Source organism: Canis aureus, chromosome 26, assembly GCF_053574225.1.
Source record: "Canis aureus isolate CA01 chromosome 26, VMU_Caureus_v.1.0, whole genome shotgun sequence".
Lineage (NCBI taxonomy): Eukaryota > Metazoa > Chordata > Mammalia > Carnivora > Canidae > Canis > Canis aureus.
Window position 1 is genome coordinate 33,124,559 of NC_135636.1, and position 8,497 is coordinate 33,133,055.

The window sequence follows — 8,497 nt, forward strand, 5'->3', positions numbered from 1 at the left end:
GCCACCCCTTTCCACTTCTGGGGACGTGGGGGCCCTCGAGTTGATTCTCTAAGTGACTGCGGGTGTTTGAGTTCTGTACACCCACCCTCCTGCCCGCCCTGCTGAGCTGAGGCCTCAGTGGGACTATGACAATAGCCTCTTTGTAGCTGTCTGCACCTGCTTCTTCATTCCCCGCCTCAGCTCTGCCGCAGGGTTGTTGGACAAAATTTCTAAATGTGCCTCTGAGTTGTCACTCCGGAACATGGACTTGAAGAGGGCACCCGTTTCAAGAGATAATAACACGACTGAGCCCTTAGGAAGAGCTAGACGCTGTGCCAGGCATTTTGTGTCCGTTCTCATTGCATCCCATAGCATCCCCGGGCTGGCATTAGCTCCATTTCACAGTTCAGACAACTGAGGCCCTGCAGTGAAGGGATGGCCCGAGTTTGTGCACTGGGTCAACAGCAGGCCGAGCTTTCAGAATCAGGCTGTTTGATTCCACACACTCGATTCTCTGTCCAGGCTGCGACTACTCTCCTCAGGAGCGTGCCTCCTCGGAGCTCCGGCTTCCTCTGTGTCCCCGGGGAGGCAGTGTGGCAGGGCACACAGATGCACGCGGGCTTGGAGCTCTGGGCTGTCCCATTGCTTGTGGGACCTTGGGCTGAGATCCTCTTACCTTCACGTGTAAAATGGGGGGTGCAGGCGGTGCCCCCTTCGCAGCCTCGTTGGCTGGTTGCATGAGGAGCTCGGCTCAGGGCCTGGCGTGGAGAGGAGGCTTAATAATTGGTGGCTACCATTATTATTTTATTATTTCTGACGATTTGGAAGGAGGTTCTCCAGAGTTCACCACTGCGGACTGTCAAGCCCTGCCTCCCTGCACATTTTACGCTGCCCGTGCCCTTGAGCTTCCCATTAACTTAATAGGGCTGGACACAAAGGAGCCAGTTGTTCATGGGATCCCAGAGTCAATCAACAATCTACCCTTCACTGCTCCCATTCAGTAAAATCGATACGTATTGATTGAACACCCAGGCTGCGTGGGGCTGGGAGGCTGCCCTTGAGGTGGTTTCATCCTCTCCCTGAGCCAGGAGGAGGAGCCATGAGAGTGTTTCTCCAACTGTGGCCCCCGGACCAGCAGCATCAGCAGCATCTGAGAACATGTTATAAAATGCGAATCCTTGCAAATTCCAAGCTCTGCTGAATCAGAACTGTGAAGGCGGGACCCAGGAACTGGTGTTTTAGTGAGTATTCCAGATCATTCTGAGACACGCTAAGGTTTGAGAAGTATTGTTCTGAAGACCAGAACACAGCTGTTCTCTGAGAGGGACCAACTGAGCCCTGTGGGATCTGGGGAAGGAGAGTAGGACTCAGTGGGGGGGGATCTCTGGGGAGCGAGGTGGTACCCTGACCCATGAACGGCTGCCCCTCTCCGGCTTGGGCTGCAGGGAGGAGCCGGGGCTACTACTAGCCCACATGGCCCTCCCCGAGGAGTCAGACAAAGGTGCCCCTTCATCCACGTGGAAGCTGCTGGTGGGTGGAGCACGCGCTGGGTTTCCATCCTCATTCACTCCCTTTGTGCGCACGGCTCAGGCAAAGTCCGCGTGGACCTGGGCGTGCCCCACCTGTCCTCACCTGGGGGGCTGGCTCCTGGGATGCTGGACCAGAGCCAGGGGGAGGCTCCCTGCTGCACAGACTCCCCGGGCCCCAGGCCTCAGCAGTCCTTCAAATGGAATAGGTTGTAAAGACCAAAACCCTTGGGAGAAACGGGGCAATCAAAGCACAGTTATGAAGACAGCCAGCCACGGACCGGAGGAGACATCCTGCCCTGAGCCAACGCTGGAGAAAATAAAATAGGCATTTGGTAGTCTCTCGATGAGCAGGTCCCTCCAGAGCTCGGTCCTCCCGCCAAAGCCAAGTCAGCCGGACACGGACGGAGAAATCATCGAACAAGCCACTGAGTGTGGCCGAGGAGGAAGAGAATGCTCGGAGCCCCAGGCTGCCCTCGTCAGCACCTGGCAGCCAGCCCTCCGCCTCCCCGCTCTGCACCTTCTCTGCCGGGGACCGTCTCGGGCCGCACTCCCATCCCCCCGGCTCAGTACTGCCTCTAGATTCTGGCCTGCAAGGAGCACCCCTTCTGCCCTGGGAGCCCTCGCTGTCTGCCTTACCCTCCTGTTCTTAGGGGCTCTTGTACTCTCCCTTCTTCCTGGAAGCCTTCCTGGGTTTTGGCTTCAGCTGACCATCTGGAACACCGCTGTACTTGTTCCTGGGGCTTGACTTGTTCCATATGGCTCACTCTTCCCAAAGGTGACTTCCTGGAGGTAGGAGGGGACTACCTGAGTCTCTTCATCTTCTGTCTTCCCAACTGGGAGCATCTTATAGCCAGGCCAGGTCTCTCTTTGCCTGTAAACGAGTTCCCCCGCTCTAACATCTGCTGCCATACGTCTTGGACGAAGTGGAGGGAGTGAAAGCCCCACGCGCCCCTAGACTGGCCTCACTGGCACCTGCTGACGCCTGGGTACCCATTGCTGGGATGGGTCGTTCTGGGGCCACTACTTATCTCACAGCCCCAAACAATGGTCTGGGGCCTCTCATTCCCTAAGACATGCGAGAGAGCTCGCTCTCTGCAAGGCCAGCTCTGGAAGGAAGTCTGCGGGGCAGCTGGACCTCGAGCCTCCATTCTCGTGTCCCTGGAGACTCCTCATACTTGTTTCTGTGTCTCCATAATAGGATGTACCGACTCTTTTTTTTTTTTTTTTCCTGGCCCAAAGGTGGAGAAAGTCCCAGTCCTCTTTGGTATAATTAAGAGTGGACAGATGGCTAAAACAGACTGATATTGAAAGAGGAAGTGGAGCTCCCAAGAGAAGGAATTTCTCAGCCAGCCTGTGAGTGGGGCTCTAGCTAGTTGTAGTTATGTTAGAAACTTGTACTTTATAAGTGGGAGAATTTGGTGATTCTTGCGTTTGCTTTCACATTCCTTGGTGGTTTTCTTTCATATTTGCTCTGTATAGGTCACCCTTACCCCTCTCCAGAAATTTCCTTTTCTGTGATCACAACTATCTCCTTGTTCCTAAAACCAGGTAAATGCAGATGCCATCTTCTTTGGGTTCTGGGTTCTCCAATGCCATGAGGCACCAGTCTCCTGCCTCTGCCTCCTCTCCTTCCCCTCTGTGGGCTCTTCCCCTACTTTCACATTGACATCTTGTGAGGATGCCCTTCTCTGTGACTTGACTTCTCTTCCATTTCTCTTGATTACCTCAACTGCTCCCATTGCCTCTGCACATGGCTCCTCAGTTCCACTTCCTACTTCTTGAGAGCTCCATGGCACCACCCTTCAGCACATTCAGTTACCTGGGGATGTTTCTAAATGTGGTCCTACCAGTGCATCAAACCCAACACATGCCTCAAATTAAACCCAGCAGTGTCTTCTTTCTCACACCAGCTATAGCTTCTAGCTTCCCTTTCTGTTAAAAACAGTTTCACCTAGACTTGAAAATTAAGGTCACCAAGGTTCTTTTCCTTGTCTCTATTTTCATCTCTTCCAAAAATCTGGTTGCTGTCTCCAGAATTTCTCTGCCATGTCTTTTCCTTTCCTTTCATATTTGTCCTTTCTGAGGTCTGGCCCCTTACTTCCTCAAACACTTGCCCAACAGAGGTCCTCCCTCATTGGTGGCTTTCTATCCTATGTACCTGACACCTGCTGCCAAGGTCATCTTTCCATAATCTAGGCAGGATCGAGTTACTCTCTACTTAACAATCCCCTAGTGCAAATGCCAACTTCTTAAATCCTCTTGTTGGGGAGGGTCACATGAGGGTAGGGCATGCACTGCGGAGCCAGGAAGATTTGGGTGACATTCAGACTCATTCAGTGAGCACCCAGAAGAGAGCAAATGGCCCTCAGTAAAGATAGTTTCTCAGACTAAGTCAAACACAAATGATTTTATGGTTACTTTTTATAATTTCCATAGTTTCTCACCCATCTCTCTCTCTCTCTCTCTTTTTAATATCTGTTACTTCATTTTTTGGTATCTAGCTATTTTGGTATATGTCTCCTTTTTATTAATTTCTTAAGCAGAACCAACTTGGATATTTTTAAAAGCATTAAAAACTAGAACATATCAAAATGTATGGTTACAGTGGTCATAGCTGTACTTCGATGTCAATTCGTAGCCATCAAATGCCTTTATTTCTGCTTGGGTAGGAGATAGCCTACTGATCATCTAAACCCTTCCTCTCTTTTCTCCTTTGTGATAAAAGTACTGACTAAATGGTTACCCAGTTGGACTTCATCTCCTTTTTTTCCTCTTCAAGTTAGATGTGATAATGTGATTAATTTATTTCTGACAGAATATGAGCAAAAGTGCTTTGAAGCATTTCCAGGCCTAGCCCATAAAATACCCTACCTGGGCTGCTCCGTGTTCATTCCCTTTCTGGCTGCTTGGGATGGCATCAAGTCAGGTGGTGTTGGAAGCCATGTGTTGAAGATGATAAGGCCACTCTCAGCCTGGATACCTGAGTGACTGTGCGGAGCAGAATTCCACTGATCTGGGATGTCTGGGTGGCTCAGTGGTTGAGCATTTGCCTTCAGCTCGAGTCATGATCCCAGGATCCTGGGATCGAGTCCCACATCAGGCTCCCTGCAGGGAACCTTCTTCTCCTTCTGCCTATGTCTCTGCCTCTCTCTCCGTGTCTCTCATGAATAGATAAAATCTTAAAAGAAAAAAAAAAAGAATTCCACTGACCTGGAAACTTTACCCTGGACAGTTCTATGTGAATGAATATATCTTTTACTTCTTAAGCTACTGATATCTGAGGGGGTCTCTTATAGCTAGTTAGCTTATCATACCAAATATATCATATATATATATATATATATATATCACCTAGAGGTGGGCCCTTACATCTTCAATATATATATCAGATATATATATATATATCTTTCAGATATATATATATCTTTCATATATATTTCATATATAATTTATAAAATAATCCCCCAAAGATGCCCTACTATAATACCCAAAACCTGTGAGAGAATATTGTGAAATATTACTCCCACGATTATGATATGTGGCAATTTGATGTTAAAATAGGGAGATTATCCTGGGTTATCCAAATAGATTCAGTACAGTTAGTTATATGGGCCCTTGAAAGTGGAGGACTTTCTTTGGCAGCTGGCAGTAGGGGAAGCCAGAAAGATTCAAAGCAAGAGAAGCGCTCAATGTACTGTGGCTAGTTTGAAGATGTAAGGGCCCACCTCTAGGTGATGTGGGTGGCCTCTAGCAGCAGAGAGTGGTCCCTGGCTGACAGCAAGGAAACCAGGACCTCAGATCAATAGTAGCTGCAGAGAACTGGATTGTACCAACAACCTGAATGAGCTTGGAATCAAAATTTTCCCTGAGCCTCCAGATAAGAGGTCAGCCAGGCTAACAGTTCAATTTCTTCCTTGTGAGATACTGAACAGAGAACTAGATGAGCCCACTTGGACTTCTGTGAAACACATCTGTGAAATTAAAAATGGGCATTGTTTTAAACCCCTGAGCTTGTGGTAATTTGTTATTCAACAATAAAACCAATACAATCCCTTAAAAGCAAGGGCTCACATCTTATTTGTCTTTGTTCTCTGTGACATCCAAGGAGAGTGCTTGGCATGTGAGAGCTTATATAGTTTTGGTTGAATGGATAAATGAGTTCCTGTGGGAGGTGAGTGGGGATCTTCAGGGGTAGGTCAGAGATCTACACTCCCTCTTTATAAAGGGCCAGACAGGCTCTGTAGGCCGCGTGTTATCTAACTCAGCTCTGTCTCTGTCGGGCAAAAGCAGCCATTGACAGTGTGTAAACAAATGTGTGTGGCTGTATTCCAATAAAACTTTATTTAAAACAGATAGTGGGCCAGATTTGGCCTGCAGGGCATAGTGGGCTAGCCCTTTTATAGAGCACTGGATCTTTGATCTGGTCCTTCCATCTAAAGATAAGGAATCTTTTGCATAGATTTTGAAGAAACACTTTATGGACAGAAATAGTTTCTACCACAAGTGATACTTGGTCAGTAATTCTGTAGGTTGCCTTTTCACTCTGTTAATGCTTCTCTTTGCTATGTAAAAGTGCTTTAGTTAGTTTGATGTAGTTCCACTTATCTAATTGTGCTTTGGGTGTCACATCCAAAAAGCTACTGCCATGATCAATGGCATGAAACATGAAGATTTTCTCCTATGTTTTCTTCAGGCAGGTTTGTAGTTCTGGGTCTTACGTTTAAATCTTTAATCCAAAAATCAATCAATCAATCAATCTTTAATCCATTTTGAGCTGACTTGTACAAATGATGTGAGATGAGGGTTTAATTTCACTCTTTTGTATGTAGAAATCTAATTTTCCCAACACTATTTTGTCAAGAGACTGCTTTTTCCTTAGTGTGTATTCTTGGCACCCTTGGGAAAGATCGGTTGACCACAGATGTATGAACTTATTTCTGGGCTTTCTATTCTGTTCCATTGGTCTATCTGTCTGTTTTTATGCTAGTATCACAAAGTTTTAAGTGGGAGAAAATATTTTCAAAATATATGTCTCATAAGTGATTAATATCCAAAATATATAAGGAAATTTTACAACTCAATAGCAAAATCACCCCCACACACAAACGAATAAATAAACACCCCCCCCAAATAAGCTAATTAAAAGGTCGGCAAAGGATCTGAATAGACATTTCTCCAAAGAAGATGTACAAGCAGCCAGCAGGTATAAGAAAAGATGCTCAGATTCACTAATCATCGGGGAAATGCAAGTTCAAATCACAACGAAATATCTCTTCTTATCAAAGTGATAAGAGGATGGCTCTTATCAAAAAACAAAAGTTAAGTGTTGGTGAGAATGTGGAGAAATTGGAACCCTTGTACATTTGGTTGATGGGAATGCAAATGGTGTAGCCACTATGGAAAATAATATTGCGAGTCTGCAAAAAAATGAGAAATGGAATTTCCATATGATTAAGTAATCCCGCTTCTGAGTATTTAATCCAAAGACTTAAATCAAGATCTCGAAGAGATATCTGCAGTGCCAAGTTTAATGCAGCATTATTCACAATAGCCAAGAACATGGAAACAACCGGAGTGTCCATCCACAGATAAATGGATAAGAAAATGTGGTCTACACATAGAATGGAAGATGATTCAACTCCAGAAAAGAAAGTGATCCTACCACGTGTGATAACAAGGGTAGGCCTCGAAGACATTTTGTTAAATGAAACAAGGCAGTGGCAGACGGGCAAAAACTGCATGAGTATACTTACCGGAGGTAAGGGAAATAGTCAAATTCGTAGAGAGAGTAGAATGGTGGTTGTCAGGGGCGGAGCCAGGGGGACACTGGGATTTGCTAGTCGGTGGGTGTAAGGTTTTAGTTATGCAACATGAATGAGTTCTAGAGATTTGTTCAATGCTGTGCCGATGGTGAACAGCACTGTATTATTGCACACTTCAATTTTTGGTGAGAGGGTGGATCTCATGGTTAAGTGTTCTTATCACATAAGACAGAAAGGAAATACTTGGTCGGGCTTGACAGTCATTGTCACTGGCAAACACGTGGAGCTTCTTGGTTTGTAGGGAGACGAGTCCCATGTGAAAAGGTCTCTTCTCTTTCTTTAGCTTTGGAGAAGTCTTCCATCAATCTGGCCTTAGCTGGTTCACCCTCTTTCAGGGAGATGGGCCTGGCCTTACTGACTGCCAGCAGGACCCCGTGTGCGGTGCTTGCAGGGTGAGGGCCTCCACAGGCCTTCGGCCAAGCCCCCACCCTGTGCCTGCAGCCCGAGCGCGCTTACCCAGCCAGCCTCTGGCAGAACTGGTACATTGCTTCTGGGCCTGCCTGCCCATCGTTCATGAATTTTTATTAAACAAAACTGTAAGCAGATTGATTTTGTCCTCTTTTATTGCATTTTTATTTAATTCCCTTCCATGGTGGAGGCTCCATCATGTTACCGCAGAGTAAATCACTCCGGGGCATCAGGCCAACGCCGTGGAGAAGGGCAGGATCTGGCTTCCCAAGAGCACATTTACCGCATAAGAACCTTTATTAGCGGAGAGTCATTGATTTTTTTTTTTTTTTCAGGTCACAGCCCCTTCACCATCCTTTAAAGAGAGTATCGCAAAGTTATGGTGGAAGAGAGACTCTGTGAGGCCAGGGTCGGGGGGGCAGGCTTGTCTCCAGGTTTGACAACACCTGCACCCCCCCAGCAGCCTGAACTCTGCACCTACTGGGTGCTGGGTGTGAGTGTATGAGAGGCAAGGGGAGGGAGAAGCGTGGGTGGGTTAGTGGATGGTACCCGAGGAAAGGGAAGATTGGGCCCAAGAACAAAGCCATTTAACATCATTTAAAAAAAAAATTAAGGGTGGCTCTATCTTAGCCACACAACCTTGCATACGAAACTGTAGCCATGAGTTATATTATAAATCAAAGCTGCTCCTTCAGTAGCTTTTGTTTTTATGTTCCCAGTAAAGGGCTTTGGGATTTTACTCTTAGGGGCTGGAGAGTT